The sequence below is a fragment of the Pantherophis guttatus genome, chromosome 1 (genome assembly GCF_059756535.1).
Source record: "Pantherophis guttatus breed Tessera chromosome 1, ASM5975653v1, whole genome shotgun sequence".
In the NCBI taxonomy this organism is placed as follows: Eukaryota; Metazoa; Chordata; class Lepidosauria; order Squamata; family Colubridae; genus Pantherophis; species Pantherophis guttatus.
The window spans coordinates 209,115,488-209,131,692 of NC_142063.1; the positions used below are offsets into that span (position 1 = coordinate 209,115,488).

The following is a 16,205-nucleotide window of genomic DNA, read 5'->3' on the forward strand; positions in this document are numbered from 1 at the left end:
TCATCAGCTACCTCCAGACCTGGGAACTATTGACTCTCCATCTGAGGGCTGACAGATGGCCCAGGCTCTGCCTTTCTTTCTCTCTCTCTGACAGCTCCATTCCCTCTTCCCCTTCAGAGCTCTCATGCTCTCCTCCTCATCTGGAATTGGGTGCTGGAGGGGCCAGTGGTTGTCAGGCCACAACACCAATCATAATATGACAGCAATCACCTCTGTAAAGGAAGTTTGGGATCTTGCCCCCTGCAGCTCTGGGTTATTTGTATTGCTCAAGCCTGCCCTCCATGGAATTAAAGGGGTTAACGCTCCAATAAGTATTTACTTGGATGGCAGGATTAAAAGCAGAGTTCCCAGCAGGATACTCGATTTCATTTGGTGACAGTTGGCATTGTTTATTTTTCAGTGGCTATGACTCTGTTGGCAGTGAAGAAATTGTCCATTTCAGAACCAAGGGAATTTTCAGAAGAAGTGTGACTACTTCCAGATCCCCCGTCTCTTTCTTTGGCACAGAGTATTCACATTCCCACAACTTAATCAAAACAAATAGTTCATGGATCCTTTTTTTGTGCCATCACTTTTAACCCTAACCCTAATTCTTTTGCAGGCATTATTTGTCCGTCTGCCTTAAAGTCACCGTTGGCTCCTGGCAACTGCCTGGAAGAAGTCCCTGCATCTTTCTTGGTAAGGTTTTTTTGGGGGGAAATGGTTTGTCCTTGTCTACTTCCTAAGACTGGGAGAAAGAGACTGGCCCAAGGTCACCCAGCTAGCTTTGTGCATAAGGTGGGACTAGAATTCACGGTCTACTCATTTCTAGCCTGAAGTTTCTAACCACTACCCCAAACTGGCATGCGGCAGGCACTAGCAGAGCTTAAAATGAATGTTTTCCCTTCCCCACTGCTATCTTCCCCCCCTTTCACAGCATGGATTTGAAAGCAATTCCTTTTCAGACAGAAGATTGGCTGCGGTTTGAAATTTTCCAGGCAAATGGGTAAATTTTAAATTTTCATGTCAGCTTGCATAGAGAGGAGGGGGCAAGTGGGGACAGAGAAAGAAATCTGCCTACAGCCTGACAACAGAATCTGTGAATGAGGGGGGAACCTGCTTTTACCAACCACATATGCAATATATAAAAAACAAAGTTAGGGTAACATATTTTCCAAGGGAATCTTCAAAGCAAATCTAACTATTAACTGATAATCAGGCTGATTTTAAACACAGGTTTATAATATTGTGGAATATCACCATCAGGTGGCAATTAGGTATCCTTTAGACCAGTGGAGAAGTCCAATTTTTTTTACTACTGGTTTTGTGGGCGTGGCTTGGTGGGCGTGGCAGGGGAAGGATACTGCAAAATCTCCATTCCCTCCCCATCCCAGGGGGAAGGATATTGCAAAATCTCCATTCCCACCCCACTCTGGGGCCAGCCAGAGGTGGCATTTGCCGGTTCTCTGAACTGCTCAAAATTTCCGCTACCGGTTCTCCAGAACCACTCAGAACCTGCTGGATTTCACCCCTGCTTTAGACACACTGATGTACAGTGTGCAAAATTAGCGCAAGATTTATCTCATGGCTAGATCTGCTGGTTAGAACAGCAGATCTAGCCATGAGAGCCAACTCACATTTTAGCATTAACTCCTCTTTATATCCTACTTTTTGATACTAAGGCTTCTTGAACAATATTTAAAGTTCCATTTCTTGAGATTTAAAAATGTCCTTAACACATTTCCCCCCCCCCAGGACCTTTTATGAAGTAAATAGAACCTTTCATTGCAGTGATAGTACTTGATAGGAATTTATGGTAAGGTTCAGATTACAAAATATTAAAATTGATTATTATGTTTATATTGTTGAAACTGACCTATACAGTGCTACATTGTTATTGTTTTGCTTGTTGCATGCAATATATTAATATATATATTACTATATAATTTTCCCTCTAGCTTCAGACCCGCTCCATATTAAGGAGAGATGGGAAGTGGGTGATTTTTCCACTGGCCTGTGACAAAGGAAGTCAGGGGAATCCACCAATTGCTTTCTTTAACACGCCCTGCATTAACATAACATGTGTTAGCCAGCATGACTTCCTGGCCTCATTACTAAGAAGAGCTTTTAAATTCAAGATTATAAGTGCAAACAAAAGTGGAAAGAGAAGAAAACCACATAGCAAATATAATTTTCTCTGTTTCAACAGGACTGTTTTGCACAAGAAAATAATTTAAGTTCGTGGAATTGAATAAAGTTCAACAAAGTATTGGTGGTTTTTGGAATATCAAAACATTCCCTTGTGATGTCAAGAAGTAGATTTTTTAAAAATTAGCAAGAGGTATCCATAAACATAGGGGGGCACCAGTGGTGGGGATTCAAAATTTTTTACTACCGGTTCTGTGGGCATGGCTTGGTGGGCGTGGCATGGCATGGCTTGGTGGGCGTGGCATGGCATGGCTTGGTGGGCGTGGCAGGGGAAGGATACTGTAAAATCTCCATTTTTTCCCGATCAGCTGGGACTTGGGAGGCAGAGAATAGATGGGGGCAGGACCAGTCAGAATTTTTACTACCGGTTCTCTGAACTACTCAAAATTTCCACTATCAGTTCTCCAGAACTGGTCAGAACCTGCTGAATACCATCTCTGGGGGGCACAGTGGCTCAATGGTTAGAGACACTAGGCTTGTCAGATGGAAAACCGACAGCCTGGTTTGGAGACCTGAACATTGCACAATGGGGTATGAACCCCCATCACTTGCTCCAGCTCCTGCCCACCAAAAGTTCGAAAGAATGCAAACGTGAGTAGCAATAGTAATAGCACTTAGATTTATATACCACTTCACAGTGCTTGTACAACCCTCTCTAGGTGATTTACAGAGTCAGCATATTGTTCACAACAATCTGGGTCCTCGTTTTACCCACCTCGGAAGGGTGGAAGGCTGAGTCAACCTTGAGCCTGGTGAGATTTAAACTGCCAAATTGCAGGCAGCCAGCAATCAGCAGAAGTAGCCTGCAGTACTGCACTCTAATCACTGCGCTACTGTGGCTTATAGTAGATAAATAGCAGGGGTGGGTTCCACTTACCTTTACTACCGGTTTGCAACATGAGCGCGCCTGCGCATGTGCAGATCGTCAGTGATGACGTTGGGGCAGGTGGGTGGAGACTCCCGACACCATTACTACCGGTTTGCAAGAACCGTACCGAACCGAACTGGGAGCAACGCACCACTGATAAATAGATATCACTTTGTAGGTAAATAGGTATCACTTTGGTGGGAAGATAACAGTATTCCTGGTGCTTTGTTGTTTAGCTATGATGGCCACATGAATACAGAAATGAATTTGGAAAAAGTTGGCTCCCTCGGTTAAGAAACTACTCCCTAAAGTTGGACATGACTGGACAGGGGAAACCATTACCTTTACTTTACTCACAAACATAATGATGGTGGTGATTTGCTTAATGACTGTGTGATTCACTTAATAAATGTGTGATTCACTTAATGGCCATGATTTGCTTAATGACCACTGTAAAAATTGTCATAAAATTAGGTCCAACTCAACTTATGACTGCAACCACTTACAATGACAATTCTGGCCCTAATTGTTGTAAGGCAAGTATTATCTGTAACGTAATGTTTTGACATATTAGTATTTGTCTTTATAGAAAATGGGACTTCTATCAAGGGCTATTCCAAGCTGACAGTCGCTGGGAGTTGGGCAGCATATGAATTTAAGGAATTATTGTTATTAAGTACCAGAAATGTGATATAACTTAAATGAGAGAAATTGCATTAATTCAAACTGTTGCCCAAATAAATTACTTAACAATGCAATTTAATTTTGGAAATTTATAGTACAAATAATGAGATTGGTATTAGCTTATTAAATATAGCGGAAGCTGATTTAAATTGTCATCCCCTTTTCACTTTTTTACCTTGTAAAATTATAAATCAGTAAGTTATTGTTTCACTAGTCACAAAAAAATTAGTGACCTTTTATAAGCTCTAGAAGCTTGTCTTCAATACAGGGTATGCATTAAATCAATTTTATATTTATTTATTTCACAAGAATTATTTGTTACTGCAATCATATATTCTGGGCAGCAAAATTTAACAAAGACATGCATATTTCATGCTATTCCTCTTTGGGGTTAATGCAAAAAGTGAGTAAGAAAAAAATATGTAAAAAAAATTAAGAGAGGAGAGAAAATAAATGTGGGGTTGCTCTTTTGGACTATTCTTTCATAATTCATCCCTGAACTCCTCTTGGTCTGGATATCATCTCCCTCTGCTCATGAGGCCTCCTGACCTTGATTGTAGACTATTTATAGATTGCAATGTGTTAATTCTGCCCTCTGACCCTACAAAACTTCAGCCTTGAGGAGGACATGTCACAATTGAGGATGGAAAGAGATGAAGGAAAATATTCAAACAGTAATAATATGTTGCTATTTAGAGGTATTCATAGGAAAATGAGGACTCTAAGAGCATTGCCTGAAAATTGCTTGACACACTGTTGTGCATTTTATACTGTAAAGTATTGACCAATTATGTCACAGGTTGGAAATTAAGCTCATGTGAGTACATAGCAAACCCCTAGGGTCATAATGGCGACCCTATGGCATGTGTGCCACAGGTGGCGTGCAGAGCCCTCTCTGTCGGCATACAAGCTGTTGCCTCAGCCCAGCTCCACCGCACATGCACACGCGCCTCCTGCCAGCCAACTGATTTTCAGGTCTCTGTCGTGCATGCGCAGGGGGTGGGGAGCATGTGGGAGACACGTGCGCATGCATGGGGTGTGGGGGTTGCATGTGTAAGCACAGGGGTGGAGGGAGCATGGGGGTGTCACACACACATGTGCGGGGGCGGACACATGCATTGCATTATGGGTGCAGGTGCGGACGCGAGCTGTCTGGGCCACGGGCACGAGCTGTCTCCTGCGCGCTTTTGGCACACAACAACAAAAAGGTTAGCTGCCCTAGGGCCTCTGTATTCCTGATGCAATCATGAAATCCTAACAATGTAGAATTTAACCTAGGTTTATATCAGGACACACTCTAGGTCAGCCTTTCTCACCTCTGGAGAAAGTCACTTTGGTGTAGTGGTTAAGATACCAAGTTAGAAACTAGGAGCCGTAAATTCTAGTCCCACTTTAGGATAAAGCCAGTTGAGTGACACAGGGCTAGGCCTTTTCTCTCGGCCCTAGAAAGCAGGTAAGAGTAAACCACTTCCAAAAAAACATTGCCAAAAAAATAAAATAAATGGCAGACTCATTCAGATTGCCAAGAATCAAAAACTGGCACCATATTTTACTTTTAGCATCTCAATGTACGCGGTTGTTAATATATTTTCATTTTTTATGCTGTTTGTGTTTTGCTCCTCCTGTGGATGTTTTAATCTTTTCTTTTCATATCTTGAACACAACTGAGAGCCAAAAGACTGCAGAAAAATGAATAAACCTCTGTCGCTGGTAATGACCTTTGTGCATTTTGAATCTTGGACTGGGATTTTTTTCCATTCAGTTACAAGTTCAGTAGCTCTCCCAAATTCAACCTTGGATTGTTAATGACTTTGCAAAAAGCCCTTGGACCAGAACATCCCAAAGCAATAGCACATAAAATTTTGATCATAAATAGAACATAAGAATTAATTTTAACAAGCCCAGCTTGGAACAGATGGCTTCCCTTGGGTTTCTTTCCACAGGAGTTTGGGAGATCATAGCACAGCTGTGAGTTCCCCAAAGGACAAGGTGAAAAAGCTTCAGTTCTCGATGCCTCAGGACCCAGCATTTGGGTCTGGAGTTAACAACCTTATGCTAGTTTGGATGCTTTTGAGGACATCCATTGTTATTGTTTGCTTGTTTCCTAATTAATGTCAGAAAACCAAGATCTAATCTGACAAAATGAGATAGGGTTTCTGAGAGATTTCAGTGCCAATCAAAGAGATCAGGACAAAGATACAGGGAGGCTGTAGTTTTTCAGGAAATAAATAAAGCATATTTATAAATAATCATAAGCTACATCTGGAATTCTCAAGTGCTTAATAAAATCAGTTAAAAAAAGTGTTTGCAGGAGGAAAAAAAAGTTAAGATGCATCTGTTCTCCTTTACTTTTTTCTTTTCCTCACCTGTAGATCCCAGTCACAATAATCAAAGTGGCATAGAATTTATTTTGCCCTAGAATCGCCTCAATAAAAATGAACATACTACCAAGAGTATTATACCTATACCAGGTAATACCAATACATCCGGGAAGAGATTTTTTCAAGAACCTTAATAAAACAATAATGACCTATCTATGGCAGGGAAAGAAGGCCAGAATCAAGATCAAAGCTTTACAAGATTCACGAGACAAAGGAGGCCTGGCAATACCAGAATGGGAACTTTACTATAAGGCATCAGGGCTGACCTGGATCAAAGAATGGATGAAATTGGACAATAAAAGAACTCTATATTTAGAAGGCTTTGATCTAACACGAGGATGGCACGCTTTCTTATGGGACGGACCGGACAAACGACATATGTATTTCCAACGACATATAATTCGGGCTTCACTATTTAAGATTTGGCAGGAAATCAAGAAAAATCATTACACTAGAATACCAAAATGGTGGTCCCTGATGGAGGCACTGATGCATCCAAATACCCTCGAGACAGGAAAGATGATGTGGTACCAAGATCTATTAAACCAGGAAGGCGAACTTATCCCAAGACATCAACTTCAAAATTGTGGCATAAATATTGATTGGTGGCCCTATACCCAAATACACTCAAGATATACAGTAGACAAAAAACAACATGGAATTTCGAATAACCTGAATGAATTGGACAAGATTTTACAGGGAGCAGAACAAAAGATGATAACCAAAACATACAACTATCTTCTTAGACACAAATCATTAGAAGAAACAGTTAAAGAAAACATGATAAGGTGGGCTAGGGACATAGGGCATAATATTCAATTGGCAAATTGGGAGAAACTATGGAAACAAAATATCAAAATGACAAGGGCCACATCTTATAAACAGAATCTTATCAAAATGTTTTACAGATGGCACCTACCACCAGCTCGATTAGCCAAAATATACCCAAATGCCCCCTCACTCGGTTGGAAGTGTAAAACAAAAAAGGGGACATACTATAATGCTTGGTGGAAATGTAGGAAGGCCCAACAATATTGGCAAGACATAAAAAAGATCATTGAGGAAATAATGAATCTACAAGTAGAAGATAGCCCAGAATTTTTTTTATTCGGCATGACAGCAGCACAATACACCAGAGACGAAATACCTTATTATACACATTTTGACAGCAGCACGATTACTGTTTGCTCAAAATTGGAAATTAGACCAACTCCCAACCAAAGATAAAATTATCTCAAAGATAACAGAATGTGCCGAAATGGATAGATTGACGCTGGAACTCCAGGATAAGGAAGAAAGTGACTATTATCTTGTGTGGCACCAATGGCTGGAACGGAAAATTAGCATAACCGTAGATGATAGAAATTAGGGTAAAAAATTAACAGTAGGAGATGAATAAGGAGATGATGCAAGTATATTTTTAGTTTAAAGTATTTGAATTAAAAATCTAATACTATTTTTTCATTAATAAAGTAAAACCCTATATATTCTGTTGATGACAAAAAGTATTTATGTAGAATGTTGTGTGGGTTTTGTAGGTGGTGGGGATTTTGTTTGTCTTTGTATTGTCTTTATATTTTTGTTTATATTTAATAATAATAATAATAATAATAATAATAATAATAATAATAATAATAATAATGAATTTATTTTGCCCTAACTTTCTTTAATTGAACTGATACTCAGGCCCCTACAATATTGCATGAATGGAGCTTGTGCCTTTTGTTTTATCCTCTTCAAAGCCATCTAAGAAAAGGCAGGCTGGCTTCAAATAAACCTGATTTCTCCATCTCTCTTATAATCCATACATAAATGTTTAGAACCTATCAACAATCCTTACTCGGCCAAAATAGATTTTTGGCTATTATATTGATGGTGATAATGACTCAGTGGCAGTGATTCAAGTAAGAGCCTCAGGCCCAAAATAGTCTTCAGTTCTCTGCCTTAAATGATACTATTATTGTAATTGATTAGAACACTTCCTAAAATCATTTCTTTTTCTTTTTGCTACCTTACCTATGACTGGAAAACCTTTGGGCCTCTCCTCACTTGTACTTTACTGCATCCTTGATGACATTGTTATGATGACATTGTTACCCACGAGCAAAATGGTAACGACAGGTTTTGAAACCCACCTCTGGTACGCTGGGTTGTTGCCAGGTGTTGAGAGATCTAGTTATTCTTCTTCATTAGGCAGCCTCTGTTTGGCCAATCATTTGTTAGTCTTGTTTCAAATGCAGCTTAAAAAAATTCACTCCTTTCAATCAATCAGCTGCCTATCAGGGTAACTTGGATCGTGAGTTTAATGCACTTTTTAAGAGTACTAAACCCACACAAAACAAGCTTGATGGATAGCTGATTGGAGGGATCGGAAAGCTGCCTAGTAAAACAGTTGAGCCTTTTTCTCTTTGCCACACAGCCCATCTACCCACCCCTGTCAATCATTGTCCAGCATCAACAATTGTTCTCCTTTGACTACATTCCATTTAACATGCAATTATGGTAAGTACCAATATCAATGAACTTAAAAGCAAGTGCGTGTAGGAGAGAGGGGAGCGTTCTGGAACATGAACCATTTTTAAAAAATGTATTTTTATTGCTTTTAAAGTAATAGAAAAAAGAAAATACAAAAGGAACAAAACACAAAGATAGATACATCATAAAAATGCATAACAGGTGCTTAAAAATAAGTGAAAAAATACCACAGAAAAATTAGAGAGGATATAATATGTGGTTACAACAGTTAACAGTTATACTGTTAACTGTTAAATATAATTCTATATATTATCTAATGCAAACATTAAGTAGATATATCTACTTTGTATAGACACGTATAATGAAATATGAGACTCATTTATACAAAATACATAAGTTTTTTAAAAAGCATGATAGTTATATAAGTGTATTAGAAATAACTGAATGGAGCGGAGTATTTACTGGCCATATGCCCTTCCTGACACCTATGTGGAGCTCACAGCAGATATTTTCACCTTGCCCCCTGATAAGAGAAACATCTGTAGCTGCCTAGGATTCAACTCTCAATGTTCTGATGGGAGGCAAGTGTCTTCACCTCTAGGTCACTGCGCCGTTCAATATTTTTTTAAATTTATAAAAATTGAAAATTAATTTTTTTTATATTTATAAAAATATAAGATATTTTGTCAATAAAAAAAAAAGTATGAAAATTTACAGAAATAACCTATCGTAGTTCTGAAGTGATGTAGTCTCAGTTTTTGTGTCTTATTTTTATAAGTAAAACTGTTGGCATTTGGACTTAGAACTGAATTAACTGTTCCTGCATTATGCAAAAATAGGGTAAGCAGCTGTTTCACTATGGATTAATCATGAGAAAAAAAATCAAGAAAATCTACCCACACAAAATATATATTCCTCAAGGGATTGTGCAATTAATAAAAAAAAAACTGTTATCAAAGAGACTTTGTAAATAATTTAGTTTAGCAACACTATGCTACTAGGTAATTTATTCGTGCCTACTGAGTATTTCTGTAAATATCATAGATCTGGGATGTCTAAATTAAGACAATAAGATTAGAAAAAATCTGGAATAAACCAGTCTGTCAAATAAGACCTTTCAGGATCTTTTTATATTTCAAAACAAAAACACTTTTCTGAATTCTGGATTATATTTCAAACTACACATAATTTTTACATTGTCAAAATATATGCAATGTTTTTTTGTACATTGTTACAGTACAAATCCAATTATCTGTTTATCTGAAAAACATCATGTTAATATAGCATAGGCAATTTGGAATTGTAATGAATTTCTAATTACCCGAATGATAAATATCAATGTAAGTTTTGCTCCATGAAAGATTGCTAAAGTAATGAGGACAGAAATAGAATTGATAATGATAAATTAATAAAGCATACTAAGTGAAATGAGTGCTTTTGTAGCTAACTTTTTTGTTTTAACAGTTTTGATACTGAAAAAACATACAAAGAAATAGGACCTTGATTGTATTGCAGCAACTGCCATCTTTTTACCTCCCTTTTGATAGATGTGGAAAAGATAACACTAATGCAGTGTTTCCCAAACTTGGGAACTTCAAGATGTATGGACTTCAACTCCCAAAATCCCACAGCCAGCCATGCTGGATGGGGAATTCTGGGAGTTGAAGTCCACACTTCTTAAAGTTCCCAAGTTTGGGAAACACTGCACTAATGAATCAAGAAACCTCAATTTTAAACATGTGGAGTTTCTAATCCACACAATTCTAACTTTCCTAAGTGATAGGAGAAAAGAGATAGTGATCCTATATTATGTAGCAGTGATGGTGAACCTTTTAGGGACTGAGTGCCCAAACTGCAACCCAAAAACCACTTATTTATCACAAAGTGCCAACATGGCAATTTAACCTGAATAACGAGGTTCTGTGAGGAATTTCAATCACTCTTTCACAACTTGACTTTTCCCTAGTGGCACTGGATTTCTTTAACAGCACAACTCAGGAATGATGAGAGTGTAGTGCAGTAGCCTCTGGAGGGCCACCATATCCTTATTCCTTCCTTCGTTCTTTTCCCTTCCCTTCCCTTCCCTTCCCTTCCCCCTCTGATTTCACCCTTCCTTCCTTCCTTCCTTCCTTCCTTCCTTCCTCTCTCCTCTGATTTCAAGTTCCTTCCTTTAATCCTGTATATCAGGGGTCACCAACCTTTCGGATCTCAGGGACCACTAAATTCATAATTTTAAATCCTGCGGACCGCTAATATGATCTGCCTAATGACCGTCCGGGTGGGTGTGGCTAGGTGGTCATGTGACTTGGTGGGTATGGCCAACTCGATGTCACTCATGTGGTGCCTCGCCAGCCTCTACTCACCCCTCCCCTCCCAGCCACTCCTTGCCTCCCCACCTGGGTTCCTTAGGGCCCCAACAGGAAGCAGTTGTTGGAGCTAAGCAGCCACCACAAGAAAGAGTTGGCAAAATAGCTCAGTTCAAATTGGATCTGACTGAGAAGCAGCCTCAGCAGAAGCACCTCACTGAGGACTATGAGCATAGGCTTTCCAAGCCGAGGGAAGACCTGCAGGAGTGCAAGGCCAGGTACAGGCGCCTGAAGGCTCAGCGGACTGAGATGGTCAGCCAGTTCCAGGCCATGAGGCAGTCCCACTGGAACAAGGCGCTCCTTGCCACCAGCAACACTTCCCTCCAGCCTTCACCCAAAGCCCCACACCAGAAGGCTGAAGCAGACCCCAAGTCAGAATTTCTGCGCCCCTCTGACCCATACAAAAAGACCTCGAAGGGGGAGACTCTCTGCAGCAACACAAACATTCATTGCACCTCTTCCAGGGGCCATAGTTTGAGGATCCCTGATTTAGTGCAATATAAAAAAATGCAAATAATTTTTCTGTGGACCACCAAAATTTTCTCACAGACCACCAGTGGTCCAAGGACTACTGGTTGGTGATCGCTGCTGTATATTATGGTTCGTTATTGTTAATATTTATTAAAGAATGCTGTGTAGCTTAAAAGCTCTCAGCAAAAATAACAGCAGCTGTTGTTTGTGCCTGAAACTATCCCAGGCTGTTATTTACACACACACACACACCTATTTTTATTCCACTTTCCCTGGGTTCTTGGAACCCATCTTTAATAAAACCTAACCCTAACCCCCCTCGCAGCCTTTTAGCTATTGTTGTCCTACTTACTTTCCCCTCCCCTTAAAACGAGGCTAGGGAAGAAAGCTGGGAGGGGGAATCTAAGGGGGAGGGAAGAAGAGACCAAGGCAGATCCCTCTCTAAATAGCCTCCTGCCCAGATTTCCACTGATTTCCCCTCCGATCCACCGATGAACAAAGCCCATGCCCCTTTTTGGACTCTAGACCGCTGGTCCTTTATTTTCCCCATTTATTGGGGGAAATTGGATTTTTATTGGCTCTTCCCCCCACCCCAGGCCAAAAGGAAAGCCAGCTGGGCTTCTCCTCCTAGAAGCCCCCTTCCCCTTCCCCCTACCCCCCATCTTTTGACAAGCAGAATCAATGGAGAAGCTAGATTCACTTAACAACTGGGTTACTAACTTAATAACTGCAGTAATTCACTTAACAAGAAAGGTCGTTAAATGGGAAAAAACTCACTTAATAAATGTCTCACTTAACAACAGAAATTTTAGGCTCTATTGTGATCATAAATCAAGGACTACCTGTAGTTTGGAAATGGGAGAGTAAAGAAAGGTCATATACATCAGTCATCATCTAGATCTCCTTCATGACTACCTGTCCCCAACCGTGGTTCCTCATTTTCTTCAACTTCATACCCATTGTCATTGTAACTAAGTCCATTAACCTCTTCTTTTTTCCTACCTTTCCAGCATTCGTGCCTTCTCTAGGAAGGTAGCTCTTTGCATAATATGTCTGATAATTTGAGCCAGGTTATTGTGCCTTGAGTGAGAACTCTGGATTTATTTGATGAACAACTTGCTTGTTTTCTTGGCTATCCATTGTATTTCTAGGAATCTTCCCCAACATCAATTTTCAAAAGTGTCACTACTCTTACTAAACTGCTTTGCCAATTTTTGCTTCCATAGTGTCACATGAGTACCACTGCTTGCACGATTCTGATCTTTAAGTATAGACATATAATAGTATTGGAATGTTTTCCAATGTCAAAGAATTAGATCTATCTATCTATCTATCTATCTATCTATCTATCTATCTATCTATCTATCTATCTATCTATCTATACATACACACACACACACTATATTAAGTATCTGCTTAATTCAAACAATTGGACTAACAAAGCAATGCAACAATGGTTAATCATAATTTAGAAGGGATTACTAAGGCCATAAATGCATGCTCAATATAAGAACCTAAATTAAAATACCCCAGAAGGCTATTTACTTTTTACTTTAACACATTCAACAAAATTTATTTATTTATTTATTTTATTCGGCTTATATGCCGCCCTATCTCACAATGGACTCAGGGCGGCTCACAACAATAAAACACAAGTCACAATAAAAATAAAGACTAAAATCTAAAAAATTTAAAATTAACCCATTAAAACCCTTAAAACCCCGTCATCAGACCAGGTCAAGGGATTTGAAAAGCCAAGTTTTTAATTCCCGGCGGAAGGTGCGAAGGTCAGGCGCTAGTTGGAGCTCCAAGGGGAATTGATTCCAGAGGGTGGGCGCCCCAACCAAGAAGGCTCTACCCCTGGGGGCCGCCAGCCGCCACTGTCTAGCCGACGGCACCCTGAGTAGGCCCTCTCTATGGGCGCGAACCGGGCGATGGGATGTTGTTGCTGGCTGTAGGTGGTCTGCCAAATATCCTGGTCCTAAGCCATGTAGGGCTTTATAGGTCAACACCAGCACCTTGAATCTCACCCGGAGGGCAACCGGTAGCCAATGCAAACCGCGCAGGAGGGGTGTAACATGGGAGTATCGGGATTCTCCCATCACAACCCGCGCGGCTGCATTCTGCACCAGCTGAAGCCTCTGAGTGGTCCTCAAGGGCAGCCCCATGTAGACAGCATTGCAGTAGTCAATCCGTGAAGTGACTGGATATAATTCACCCGTCTCCAAATATTTTTTCTCTCTCTCAAATCATTGTTGCTCTGTCAGGAATTTTCTTTTAACATTCCAGAAGAACTTGACCCCATTTCTTCACACCTGCAGATAAAGGAAAGAGCAAATTGTGACTTTCTGTATGATGTTTTTCAGGTATTTTAAGAATGCCACCATATCTCATCCCCACACCCACCCATTCAATCTTCTTCAGAGAACATCTCAGTTCCTTCAATTTTTCTTTATAGTAGCAGTTCCCAACCTTTTGGGCACCAGGGACTGGTTACATGAAAAACAATTTTTCCAGACTGGGAGGTGGGCATGGTTTTGCATGCTACCTTGATCTCGCACATGCAGATGAAGCATCGCTCCCTTGTGCAGACCAGGGTGAAATCCAGCAGGTTCTGACAGGTTCAGGAGAACCAGTAGCGGAAATTTTGAGCAGTTCGAAGAACTGGTAATGGAAATTTTGAGTAGATTGGAGAACTGGCAAATACCACCTCTGGCTAGCCCCAGAGTGGGTTGGGAATGGAGATTTTGCAATACCCTTCCCCCAGGAGTCGGGAGAAATTGGGATTTTGCAGTAACATTCTCCTGGAGTGGGGAGGGAATGGAGATTTTGCAGTATCCTTCCCCTGGAATAGAGATTTTGCAGTATCCTTCCCCTGCCACGCCCACCAACCCACGCCCACAGAACTGGTAGTAAAAAAATTTGGATTTCACCACTGGTGCAGACCGACCAGTTCCTAAATGGGCTGTGTACAGTATTCAAGGATTCTCACCATGCTGATTTAATGATTTCTCTTCAATAGTATTATGTTTGCAAATATACTGATATTATGTATGAAAACACAGTTGGACTGAGGCACCTTGGAAGAGAGAATGGAGAGGACTCTAAAAAGATGACTGTGAAGGAACAGAAGATTATTAGCAGCAGGAAGATATAACTAGTATCATTACAATTTTCATGAAAAACATATTTAATTGGAAACTACATGTCTCGAGCATATTTAATAGCATGTTTTGTTATCAAGCAGTATGGGATTGTAAACTCCTGTTTCTTTCCTACTGGGAGATATTGGAATTTACAGTTCTATCTCACTCAGGAAACAACTGAAGGATAATCTTAAAAATATTTTAAATAAACAATCCACTAGTTTTTCACACAATCTTAAGCCTGCAGTCCTCTATACATCTACTTGGGAGTAAATACCTATGAAATAAGTGAGTTATTTGTATTAAATACCAGCTGTAATTTAAGTGGGGAGGGGCTTTCACGATCGTTCAAAACATTGCACAATACCAGTTTTCCAGGCCATTTATTTTAGCCCCTTCGTTTGTAGAAAAGCCTGGTTAAGTGTACAATAACTATAGATTTGGATTAAATGATACTCTCCAATCTTTCATTATCTTTCATTAATGCTTTTTCAATTACAAACGTATCTTCAAACAGTTAGTGATTCCATCCCCCCTTGCAGAATAAAAAAAGTAATAGTACCTTAGAGACCCATCTCCCCCTTTTTTTGCCTCAAACACCTGCAAAACAGCAGTTGTTCATGGAGTGGACTCTGTGATTATCTCCTCTTTCAGATTCAATCGAGCTAACGTATTAAATCATGATTAAATAATCCAATTCTTCAGTCAACCTAATCTTGTGCATTTCTCAGAAATAAATCCCACTGATGCACAATGAGGCGTACGGGGAAGAAAGTGTATACACGAATAGATCGCTTGCCATTTTTCACCCCGACACCCCAAATAGGCAGTTTGCTTTTTTCTGCCTGAAAGAGTTTTCTATTTCAGGCAGAAAAAAAAAAAAAGCAAACTGCCCCCTTTTTTTTAAAGAAAACAAGCACACATGTCGACTACTTTAGTGTAAATATACAAAATACATTCGCGGGCAGGCAAATGTAATCGAAGACTGCGACGCTTATAAATACTATACATAAATCCACTGCAACGTTCTCTACACCTTCTTGGAAGGAAACCTATCAAAATCAAACAGCCCTTCCAAGGCAAAGGAAGTCTCTTCTTTTGCTCCACACTCGGCGAGAAAAGATGGGAATCAGCGTCTTTCGCCTGTCGCTAAACGGATCTACTCAGAAGTAAAGCCCACTGGAGCCCTTCGAGGTCAGCGTCGCTTTGCAGGATTGCAGTCTTCAGCAGCTCCTTTTGCTCCGCGCTTTTGCAGAGACGGGATTTGTCCAAAGGAGCTGCTGCAGGCCAATTGCCGCCCAGTCAAAACGATCCCTGCCGGGACGACGCCTGCTGGTGGATCTCACCGAGAAGAGACCCTGCAAGTGTCTCTCTCCCTTGCCTGGACGAAGCTTCTCCGTTTTCCCCTCTCCAAGGTTGAAATCCGACCCTGACCCACCCATGCAAACCAGGGTCCTAGTTCGGGATCCTTTGCCTTAGCCCCGATTATAGGTCGGGGTAAATGTCTATGCAAAAACAAGAAATTTGTTCTTGTGACTGGTTGTTTTTTTCCCCTCATTTGGAAAGAATGATCTTCACGTGCAATGTAGTTTTATTTAACAAAAAAGCCCCTTTTCTAGCAAAAATT

The 16,205-nt window shown here is 40.3% G+C and overlaps 1 long non-coding RNA gene across 1 annotated transcript; it reads right to left on the reverse strand.

Annotated features, from left to right (window-relative positions):
• Positions 1-10,721: 10,721 nt before the first annotated feature.
• LOC148116756 (uncharacterized) lies at positions 10,722-15,749 on the reverse strand. The gene is made up of 2 exons (XR_015731302.1): positions 15,141-15,749; positions 10,722-13,747 (listed from the first exon to the last, which is right to left on the reverse strand). It is a non-coding gene; the product is annotated as an uncharacterized LOC148116756 (long non-coding RNA).
• Positions 15,750-16,205: the final 456 nt, after the last annotated feature.